Raw genomic sequence first — 12,592 nt, forward strand, 5'->3', positions numbered from 1 at the left:
GACTCCAAGCTGGGATACAGAGCATTATCTGCCCATAATGTTCCCTCACATCACCAGAGCAGCAGCAACAGTAAGATCAAGGAGTGTAAAAAAAAAAGAGAAAAACTGACTTGAAAAGCATGCTGTCCACCAACACGTTTGAAAGGGAGTTGGTCATTCCACATCCCCTGTTGACCAATTTGCAAGTGAATTCTTGATGTACAAATGAAAGAGTTCAGTGCTACTGAAGACTCACCTGGTGGAAGGGCGACGCAGCCACCCTGCCAACTCGTGCACATTTTGCCAGACAGTGCATTCCAGCCTCAAGCTCCACTTGAGAACAGAAGGAGAGCTCAGCACATCAGGCATTATCAGCAGTCCTAGACACATTAGGGGGACTGTGGAGCACATTGACATGCTTATTTACCTCTCTCAGAATTGAAGAGGCCAAAGAACCGTCCAGAAAAAATCGTTATATTGGGAACCAATCTTTGCTTTTTATACATAGCTATAAAGCTTAGCAGCTGCAACATAATAATTGTACTTTTTAAAAAACATGTTCAATAGCTATATAGCTCAACAGCTGCGACACAATATATTTTAATTTATATTTCATATTTTCGCATGAAAATACCACTTCTAGCATGTTTAGTTTTAACCACATGGTGGCAGTACCAGCTTGTAAATAACTGGCTTGTAATATCTGACTGGATATAAGGGGGAATACAAATTACAGGTATTGATCACGTTATGGTACAATAATCACTCCTGTTTCATGCCTGAGCCTTTTTTAACATCCTCCACTTCGTTGCATTGACATTGTCAATATATATATATTTAGTTTTTTTATGAATAAAAATAAAATAAGCTCAAAGTGACGTTATGCACTAATTTTGGTATGTGCAACACTATCCAGGATGCAGGCCATGGTATGGCCATAAAAGCACCCAGTCTGAAAACGTTTTCTCCCAAAGGTGGGTAAGCACGGCATAACTAATTTCCGTATGCTATCTGATTCAACATAAACAAAGGCTGACCAAACAATTGGACTGCTAAATGATGTTCCTCAATATTCTTTCATTGTCTTCAATAACGAATCATTATGACTGCTTTAGTCCATATCTTGTGTCTATATCAAGTCCCATGGAATGTGTTTTCTGTTGGAATTAGATCGTTTCCTTTAGTGGGGAAAGCAACCCATCCAGAGGAACAAGCGAGTATTGCAACTCACTTGATAGTGGACTGCTAATTCGATTTTATTCTGCATTATACTATTTGTGCCAAATCTCTCTCTACAATGAGATAATATCCAGCAGAAACATGTCAATAGAAGAGTTTATTAAATTCAGATGCATAATATAGCAATGTAAATTGTTGATTATTTTAATCAATATTTCTGAAAATTACAACATGTTTCTCAGATGCATGTCGTTTGATTGGAGCAGGTTTGGATGGCAAATGGTGACATAAAAAAGTCTAAAATCTGCGCATTGTTGTCCGTAGCAGATAAGCATGAATGTGATTGAAATGTGTAATCCAGATTTATTGTACGCAATATGACGTTATATGATACGATGGATTATATGGTACGATGGATCAGAAAATATAGCGCCATTTCCCTTTTGAAGTGATTCCCTCCACACATTCCGGAACGTTACTTCCAGGAGTTCCGAGTGATGTCAATCAGTCCTCCTGACCGCTGACCAATGGGCTGAGGGCCTTCCCAGAGTCCGCCATGAAGGCCTCGATCGTCGACGCCGCGCGGCACGCAGGTCAGGAGCTCCACGCCGCCCGCGGTCACGGCGATGTCGTCCTCGATGCGCACCTGGACCACAACATCACCAACAACAACATCAACAACGACATCATCAATCAAAAACAAGCCGTCACGAAGCGGTCTCTGGATTGGCCGCTTGATTCAAACTCAATTCCAGCGAGGGATCATGACATTTGATCAAAAGCGTGAACTGAAATATTTTACATGAGGCGGCTAGGTTATTGATTAATGAATGAATAAATACATTAAACTTTAACCGGGCCAAAAGGTCAACATTTTTAGAATTCAGCATTCAAGCAAATGTATGAGCAGCTTCCAATGCTGTACTGCATCATGCATGTGGTACACTTTAAAGCCAACCATATATGCAATCCTCTTTTAATGGACATATAATGCTTAGTTTATGTATAAATAATCTGACGGCAGCTATTGCAACCAAATCGAAAAATACAGTGCTTTTCTTTTAAATCATTTGACTTATTAATCGTTTACTGCATTCAAACTGAAAAATGCAAAGTGAATCCCAACATAGACCTAATTGAATATGGAAGGCATTAGAACTGCACTGCCCATAGGCGTCAGGCGTCATGCATGACATCACTCTGGTGCAGCTAAAGGCTTAGTTATGGTTCCACGTCGCCGCAACACAAGAGGTTTTTGGACCCATTACTTCCTTGCGTCCACTGCAAGGGCCTGACGTGCGCCTCCCTAAATGTCAACCTTGTGTCGAAGCAACGCAGCAGCAATGGCTTTCATTGGTCCGCTCACTAAAACCCGACGCAGAACCAAAACAGATTCACGAGCTGCGTTGAAGCATCTGTGTGGTCTTTGCGTCGACGTGGAACCATAACTGAGCCTTAAGGGGTTCTGATCAAGATCCCTGATCACCAGCGACGTCCCCCGCACTCACCCCTCCGAAGCCGCGGAAGCGAGCCAGCACTTGGCTGTCGAAGAAGCAGCTCTGGGCGGGGTCGGCCAGCGCCTGGTCCAGCAGGTGGTTGATGAAGTAGATCCCTGGCTCCACCGTGAGGACCATCCTCTCCTGCACCAGGCGGCCCATCCTCAGGCTCTTCAGACCTGGCTGGTCCACCCGGTCCACGCCCTGCACACACAAACAAACCAATCAGAACGCAGCAGGCTTCAGGGGCGGCTGGGATCCGCCTGATGGAGTAACACAGAACGCCATCTTGAGGCTGAGAGGAAGTGGATTTTGTTGTGTTATTATAAAATGCAAATTCTAAACACAATGGCTAGTAAAAAGGTCCCCACCCCAAAAAACTCACATAATTGGAAATGTGTTTTGTAATAATGAGGCAATAAAAAAGCCAATTTGATAAAAAAAATCAAAGATAGAAAAGGAATGGGAAAAATATCTCCACATACATTGGGTTAGAGCTTAATGTAGCTGATGTGCGGTAACCCTTGCAGACTTTATTTTTGACTGCCTCTTTCCTTTTGAGGAGTCTACCACTACCATGTATATACAATTCATTCAATTGTTGGAATAAACTGCTGAAATATTTCCTTAGTCCCTGTGTACGGTTATAATAAATGCAAACAGCTCTGGTGGCCAACCTACATGCAATAGGATCTAACTTCTTGGGCATATCTAATGGAAACTTTCTAATTTCCAAGTATATGAATTCAGTCTCCGGACTGTACACATAATAAACACACATATACAACACATACAGTACGTTAATACAGATATGCTTGAATTTTTATGAACTTAACGGTATGCTTTATTAACACTTAAAATTGTGTTTTCAAGTGCTAGTGATCTTTTTTTTTTTTTTAATCAACTGACTTTTACTCATCTTCTATCTATAAATTGTCTTTATTTATCTTGACAATTGCTAGGAGTAGCAGTATGATACAGATCTCCGTATTCATGTCACTGACCTCCGGGTACCCCCCGACATCGTGCACGTCGCAGCCCAGCAGGTGGCCCAGGCCGTGGGGCATGAAGACGGCTCCCAGGCGGACCCCCATCATGTCCTCCACGTTGCCCTTCAGGATGCCCAGCTTCAGCAGCTCCTCCAGGTGGGTTCGGTCCGCCAGCAGGTGCATGTCAGCCCACTTCACCCCTGGACGTGTCAAAGGCCATCTTGTTTATGAGTTGCATCGAACACTTTAAAACGTTATTTTATAAAATAGTCTCATTTTAAAACTTTTTTTTTCGAACATATTTGGAAAAAATGCATATCTGCATGGATTTATGTCTAGGTTAAGTCTCACATAGCATGTTGTGCTAGACGAATGAAGGGCTAAGAAACATTCCCATGTCTTCATAAGACACAGACAGCTGACAATCTATTGCCTATTGGTTCTCTTCTGACCTCTTTCATTCACATGGTGTTTTTCACTCAAACTGCTACTACCTATATGGTTCTTAAACATGTCTCTCAAGTCTGTAAACACCAGAGTATCCCAGAAGGCTGTTTCTGATATGCTGGAACTGACGGCTAAAGCATCAAACCTTCCTTTCTAATGATCAAACCACCGCTGAACCCTTCGGCGTTCAGCTACATGATTGGCTGAGCTGCATCAGGGATGATCCTAACGGCCAATCACAGCACGCTTGTGTTACCTGGTTTAATGGCTTCCAGGACAGCGCGGGAAGCCTTAAGCACCGCCTCATAGATGTCCCTGGTCTTGGGTGAACTTCCCATTGGCTGGGAAGGAGCAGGTGATGTCGAGGCGTAGCAGTAGTACTCTCCGCCCATGTCAAACAGACTGTCGATAAAAACAACAGCATTCATTATTACCCCTCTCGTAGGACTTCCCAAGAATAGGGTGACTAACATTGCCCTATTGTAAATAACACATCTATCATTAATATGACACTGAACATAGTCTGTAGATATCTTCAACATCATTGCGACAATGTCTCTATCATTGAGAAACTTTTGGATTTCTTGGTAAATTCTTAGAAAGAGAATCATTCAGCATGCATTTTAAAACTAAACTCCTAGTGAGTCAGTGTAAATGTGGAGGTTAAGGTTCTACTGAGTGAGAGGAGCCGGTGGGTTCTACGCACCACATGTCTCCGTCCTGGATGGTCTTGTCGTTGGGAGCGCCGGCGTGGCCGTAGTGCAGGACAGAGGAGTTGTTCCCCCTGTGGAGACAAGATCACATCCATACGATCTAATAATATAATATAGGATTAACTATAATTCATTCTTGATACTAGACTGATATTAAGCATGCTAATGCTACACAGGTGGGTTGAAATATGTACTAATCAAATCTAACTTTTTGATTAATTGTGAAACGTTGGAAGGGTTGGGTTTTGTCCATGCTGTGCTGCAACCAAATGATCTGGATCCAAGCCAGGGTCACTTGCTGTAGCATTCATGTAAGCCAGTTGAGGACCTTTTGCTGTTGCTGCTTGGATACAACCTCAGTCGTACACTAGGACACAATGGAGTCACCTTGCTTAAGGGCACTGGAGCAGTATTATAAAAATGTCCTACGTTCCACAGATGCAGGTGTAGGATGAGTGACGCATCCCTCCTTTGGTGTAGCAGTAGTGCTGGAAGAGACTGCAAGGAAATCAAACACGACAGACACACAGAATAACATGAGACCCTGGATGTGTATTTGAGCATGTCGACCGTCCACTTTGTTTTCCTATCATCGAGTAGGTCCTGCCGTTTAGACTGGCTAACAGAAAACTACACAACAAAATATCTTTGTTCTGTATTGATACACACACAGACACATCCGCACCCACAACGGCACCCACACCCGCACATGATAATAGTAGTGTCAGGTTCAAAGGTAAAGATATGAGTAAAGAAACGGCAGAGGGTGATTGCTGCCCTTCCTTTGACCATGTGATTTGCAATAACAGTTCTCTGAGGCTCTCCACAGAGCACAGGAAGCCCAGAAGACCGCTGTGCTGAGCAGACACCTCCTGGTTGTGTTCCACAAACACCACAGAGCCCTCAACAGGCCCTCCCGGCGGGGGGGGGAAGGGAATGGAACTTGAGAGCAACATTAGAATGGGTGGGCTCAAGACTGTACGTCATTCTTTAAATCATGAAACTTGATCAAGTTTGTATATAATCGCTTAAAAAAAAAAATGCTTATCCATAAGGCTCGCTGATTGGATAACTCGAGCGCAAGCCGGTTCTTCTCAGTTCACAGTTAAGATCGTTCTAGGTATTTGTGGATTTTGTATATATCACATTAGTACGACTTTGTTTGCGGGATCCACTGTGATGTTTTAACATAATCATTGTGCAGTAATGCGTAATAGAAGTCAGTGCAGAATGTAAATGACAAACATTGTTGATTGGTTTGATGTAATGCAATAAAACATCAAATGAAAAAACATGTTCTACTCACCTCTCCATTTCGTACTCTTTATGACCGGGTTTCACGGTTTTCATAATCTACAGAGAAAAAAGCACGAGCAAAGAGCTTTATTTAGGTTGAAGAGTTAAATGCATGTTGTTAGAGTCATGAATGCCATGGCTAAAGGTGTTTGGTTTTAAGTCGCAATTAAAACTTCCCAATGCAGCGCTAATGTGACGCTCTTTAAAAGTGTTTTGAATATGAAATCAGCTAATATAGATTATTATGCGCAGGGAATGCCCAAGGCAGTCACTGAATATCAAGCATTGGACTGAATTATGCATTAAAAATACTCGATACTAAGAATACTTATGCAGAGTCAACATACTGCATACAGGGCACAGTGACATTTCCTGCTTCAGAAAAGTGATGACCTTTACTAACTGAAAACGGAACCTCAGAATCTCCAGACTCACTAAAGAGGAAGAAGTATGAACTGGATAGATGAATCATTAGATTGTGCAAGGTGAAACCCTTATGTTTGGGACAAAATAAAGTATTATCGCACTTCATGATTTTATGAATATGGATGTGTGTGGATTTGTATATTGTCTAACATTGAATGGAAGGTATAGGCTCCAACCCTAAAGGGGGTCCCACCATTTTGTGCGCTTCACTGGAGATCCGGTTGGTGTAGCGCATGATCTCCAGCTCCATGTCAGTCTTGGTCACGCGGCTGCAGAAAGAATCACAAATCAGCTGCAACTGGTGAACCACAGTCGAGCCTGAGAGCAAGGCTGGTTTGGGTTATTTAGCAGATGCTTTGTCAGAAGCGACTGACAATTAGTGCATTCAACAATGAAGATCTAATTCAAAACCTGCAAGATTAAGATAAAATCCTCAGATAAGAAAGCTCAGTGTTACAATATAGTAACAAAATATATCGATTTTAATTTGTTGTTGATTGGATTGTTTGGATTTTAAAAGCCCTTAGCAATAATAATAAAAAAAAGTATTCAATGGTTTTGAAGTATTTGCAGATGGAATGCCATCGGAAAACCCAGTGAATTTACTTATAATGTGACCTATTCAATGATAAACCTTGAGGAGATAAGACCCATAATCATGTTGTTTCTCTGTGAGCCTGTCAGCCATTCTTACTGATAAGAAGCTGCACTCTCTCAGTATCTGATCTGAGGGTTCATTTATGAGGCCCCATCAGCACTTTAGATATCCAGGAACCTATCAATGTGTTAGACGGTTCCTCTGTCAAAGTGAACCAGAATCATCCGACCACTCATTTCTCTGGTGTCAAAAGACTTCTGCTCCTCTGTTTTGAAGCCATCGCTATTCCCTCGCTTCTTGCCTGGTAAATATCATGAACCCTTTCAACCGAGTGGACTACGTGCGGAATCGAGGAGTGTTTTTGACAGGCTGAAAAAACCCATCAGGGGTTGGGAAAGGGGTGACCACTTGCTTCATCTTAAAAGGGCAGTGAAACTTGAACAGGGGGGGATTTCCCTGGCTGTTGAAATGTTTGCGACCCAATCCAGTGTGCTTATTTATGGATTGCACCTTGAGCTTTAGTTATAGAAGAGAAGATTGAGTTATAGAAGAACCATTTCCCATTAGCTTTGTTTATACCACTGGCCTGCTCCTCTTGTTGGTTTAAAACCTCCCAAGTACACACATGATACGGTACACGGTCGACAGCAGAACAGCACAATTTGTGTTCAGAACAGTTATCTTTCTTAATTTTATTGTATAGTGAGTAAGACAGGAAGGTACGGGAGGTAGAGGGGAAGACATGCAGCAAAGAACAACGGGCAGGAAACAAACCCGGGTCACTGCGGTAAGGACCGGGCCTTAATGGTATATGCTCTACCCAGTGAACCACCAGGGCACCCCCAAATATTAGCTTTCTAACCCTTACCCCAGACAGAACCATCCTTTCTAGATCGGAAGAGCCAGACAACGACATGTCCTTTCAGACAAAAAATTCTGGTAATGTATTCGGAGGTAATTGGGCAACTGTTTCGGTTTTTCTAAGCTCACTGACCGAATATGTTCCAGGTTGCTTTTCGTGCAATGTTTGTGTTGCTCTAGCCAACACAAGATTTCCAATAAAGACAGCCATTGGGGATGAGCAGGGTGAGTTCTATCAAGTGATTCTGGCCAGCGGGTGTGCCTGAGAAGCACTCCTCCATATTTCAGAAAATGTCAATTGATCTGGAGAGCCCAGAGCCTAATGCTGGGGACAGACAGGCTGGCACGGAGCCCATTACAGCTCTGTCTGAGAGGTGGGGGGGGGAAGGGGGGCTAGGACAACACACACCGCTCTAGCACGAACACACACACACACACACCAACACGTGCACACATATTGGCTTTAGGGAAGCCTGGGCAATTCTGAATTAGTAGAATGTGACTTGGCACCCTTAAATACATATGAATAGAGTGAACAATTACACACAATACAATTAATTGAAAAATATAATAAAAGTGGCCATGGTGGCTCTATGTACAGTATGTCCTCAAATAACAACGAATGGGTAATTTAAAAAACAATCCGTGATTAAAAAGAAATGCTGACTCACCATTCCACGATGACTGGATGCAGTATGGTGTTGTTTACTTCAAAGCTGGCGGAGAGAAGGTGACACAATTAGCACAACCATACGTACATATGTGACTTCTGGAGCGTATGCTGAAAATATGTAAGCACACAAATCGGAGGAAATAATTCAAGCCATTGGCAAGGATAAAACTGCTCCATTTATGTGGACTCACACACCCAGGCAAAAACATTAGTCTAATCAAATTTGTTCCAAAATTAAGGTAATCACCGGCAATCTGAATGCGTAGTAAAAGTCTCCCAGAAGCCCCCTGAACAAAGAACGATTACATTAATGAATAATTGGTGCCAATAGAGCATACCCGCTAATTCCGTCAAACGAGGCTTCGCGGCAGATGCTTCCACTATCGGTATTCAGCCCTCGCTGGCGGGAGAGAACAAAACACAACCAAAGAGGTGAATTTAGTGAAACATCTCAGCTCATTGCCATTAAAGTGTCTTAATTAACATCCGCTAGGAAGCACAGAAACACCACAAAGGGAGACATAGACAAACGACTCCATGGAATGGCAGACATTTGAGCACAATTCTCCCCATGTGTGTTATTGCCTTCAAACAGAGAGCTTTACAACCATTTCCCACGTCAATGTTCCCCCAGAAGGTCAGGTAAGAATGAAGGTCACATACCAACGTGAGCAGGACGCCTGGGTTCATGCTGGTCAGAGTGTCTGTGATCTGGAAAGTTCAGGATGCAGCATTTAGAAGTGTTATCCAACTTATTACCTGTCTTCATAGCATCCCTGTTGGGACCTTTGATGTCACCCTTTCATTATCTCTGTACAGCTTACATTTAAAATACAACAAGGCACCAAGGCTAATGCTTGATTCATTAACCAGAAAACATTGAAACAATCATTTAAACAAAAGAAACAGCATATGCCTTTAATACCCAGAAACCATTGGCTTGACCTAGCTCTCCAAGCAATGACGAGATGTCATAACATTAATTCAATAAATCTAGGAGTAAATTACAGCAAGAGCCATTTATTTTAATGACTACCTTTAAAGAAATAAAATTGACTTTATGTCATGTGTCATTAAAGTAATAGCGCCAGGCTTTTAAGAGCCTGTTGCTCTTGCTGCCCCTCTTAGCTGAGAATAACAAACAAAGATACCTGTAGTTAAATTACAGTCGATAAAGATCAGATCACTAAAGTAAAGAACTAATCCCAGTGCAGATATTCAGTACTGGCCTGAAGAGGCCTTCCAACCCCTCACAAATGCAGATATCATATGGATTCAGCGTTTGTGTGGAACCACTTCATTTGGACCATACCACCATAACATTCCGCACAACACCAGCTATGAACTGAAGTAGGGATGGGTGGATTTCAACTTTAGAAACAGCCCTACAGAGACACAGCAAGTTTATGGCTGGCTAACCTTAACTTTAAAGTTCAGATCCTGGTAAAATGTCAGCCAACACAAGTGGGCCAGAGCAGAAGTGATGATTACCCTAGACTTACATCACAGGTGTAGTGGACCTCATCAACAGCATATTTCTCTCTGAAGTGCTCCTTGGAATGGATCCTGTCAACAGAGAGATAGAGACCAGTTAGTTAAGGAAAGACATTATGCCTTGGATCAACTCCTTCCCAGACAACCATTTACAAATACTAGACAACAGGGAAAATCGATCAACTCAAACACAATCCCCAATATGTTACAGAGAAGGAAAAGATGCAACACAACATTTCTATAGTAACTCGTCACATTTGATGAAGACATAATTAAATAACTTACATTGACGCTTCCTTGATGTATATTGCTAAGATTATAACGATTTTTTAAAATCTTTTTTAATAGTTAATTTCCTAAATGTATCAAAGGTGTTGTAAAGCTTTTAAAAACAGACCAAAAGCCAGCTAGTCTGCTTAAGATAGCAGCTTCACATTAAAAGCCCCAACCCATTAAACCAAGGCTTACTCTCCCATCCATGTGGCATAGCTCTCAGGCAGTTTGGGGACAAAGAGGAGGGATTTTCCGGTTTTGAGCTCAACAGCACCAAAACAATCAGCCTCGGTGACTCCAAACATCCAGTGGAAGAAGGACTCCTAAAGAGAGAAGAGAGGTGTTAAAGTACACTGATACCACGGACTGGAGGGAACTCATCCTGTCTGTTCTGCCGAAGAAAAGAAAGACGATTATTTTAGACAGTTTAACAAGAATTTCAGGCAGATGTTTCTCAGAAATTCATCTGTTAACATTTACACGTTTTACAATCAGCACGAACAGACAAAATTAAAATATTTTTTAAGTTTGTCACGTTCGCCCCATGAATATAATCAAAATTCAATCTTCCAATCCTCCATGCATGGCGAGGACTATGAGATCAATTGCCCCACCGGAGTGACCTCACTCAGGCAGCACAAGGTCTATGCCGCGGACCCTGGTGTGTCCCACCTGTCTGAAGACGTCGTCCGTGTCGGTGCAGTACCGCTGCTTCTGCTCCCCGCCCTGTAAGAGGACCACCGATCCTGGGGGCGCTCCGGCGGCACCCAGCCCCTGGCACAGCCGACGGCGGTTCTCCGCAAACAGTTTGGCAGACACCCTCAGGGTGTCCTTCCCCAGCCAGTAGGTGGGCCTGCCAGGCAGCAGACACATGTGGACCACATGTAATGACTGGTAGAGTGGTAGCGGTCACAGTCAAGAGCGAGAAGAACAACATTCCTAAAATTATAATAATCCTGATGTCTGGTTTGAATGTTCTACATTTAGCTTTAACTATTTTCAAACCTCACATGTTAGCCACATGAAGAATACATATTTTTATTAAGCTTTTCTTTTTTTTAACTGTGTGAGCAATAACAATACAAAAGTCAGCACAGATCGAGAGATTGGTGCAATAAAACCTAACCCCTGTGAGGATAACCTGAACGGGGTGCAAAGGTTTATCTGTTGAAGCAATGACGGCCAGCACAATAAAAAGGCAGATATTATTTAATCCAAAGGTAGATTCATACAGTAAAGTAATGTAAGTGAAATATGCCAATTGTCGCTATACACAAGTTATCGAAAAATTGTAAAGGCTAATATCTGCTTACATTTTACTCAATGTTGTTGTTCAATCAAGTTAGTTTTACTTTCAGTGGTATCAACTTGTGGCGTGTGTATGTGTATGAGCATCAAATACTCTTCTATTTAGAACGACTACATTACACAGACACAAACACAATCTCTCTCTCACACACACACACACACACACACACACACACACACACACACACACACACACACCACACCACACACACACACACACACACACACCACACACATCCATAATAGTAGTAGCAGTAGTAGTAGTAGTATATAAATATTCTCCAGCAAAATAGGATTCTATAACCAAGTGCAGTAAATTAAACCCGTGATCAAATGTGTCTTTTTGCATGATCAATTATATTATACCTAAGATTTGAGAGCTCAGGTTTACTATTTCAGTTAACATATTACTTGAAGCTCACACCTGCTATTATATACTGATGAATTAAATTATATATATTCATAAACACGAAGTGATCACAGCGAGTTTACGTGTCCCGTGATAACGGAAAACAAATCAACTCACTCAGGTCTGGCGGCCATGATGCTCGAGTGGTGAATGTCACGTGACAGGGACGTCAGGTGGTTTTGTTGAGAAGACGTCAGCTGACCAGTGGTTAAACCAATAAGGCAGTGAGCACCAACCCCGACCAGTTCGCTCCATTGGCTACATTATTACAGCTTCTCCACAAATCACAGCGTAAAGGACGCACAGTAAAGGCAGAGCTCATTTAATCCAAAGTAATTTCATATTGTAAAGAAATTGACATATGCCAAATGTCAACATACGCTAGCTGTATTAACATTCTTTAATATTTTTATTTGTCTTAAACTACCTATTGTGATGACTGATTTCATTC

At 42.1% G+C, this 12,592-nt stretch overlaps 1 pseudogene; it reads right to left on the minus strand.

The window, feature by feature from the left end:
* Positions 1 to 1,295: 1,295 nt before the first annotated feature.
* LOC130403760 (xaa-Pro dipeptidase-like) lies at positions 1,296 to 12,314 on the minus strand (annotated as a pseudogene).
* Between the last annotated feature and the right edge of the window lie 278 nt (positions 12,315 to 12,592).

Source organism: Gadus chalcogrammus, chromosome 14 (assembly GCF_026213295.1).
Source record: "Gadus chalcogrammus isolate NIFS_2021 chromosome 14, NIFS_Gcha_1.0, whole genome shotgun sequence".
Classification (NCBI taxonomy): Eukaryota; Metazoa; Chordata; class Actinopteri; order Gadiformes; family Gadidae; genus Gadus; species Gadus chalcogrammus.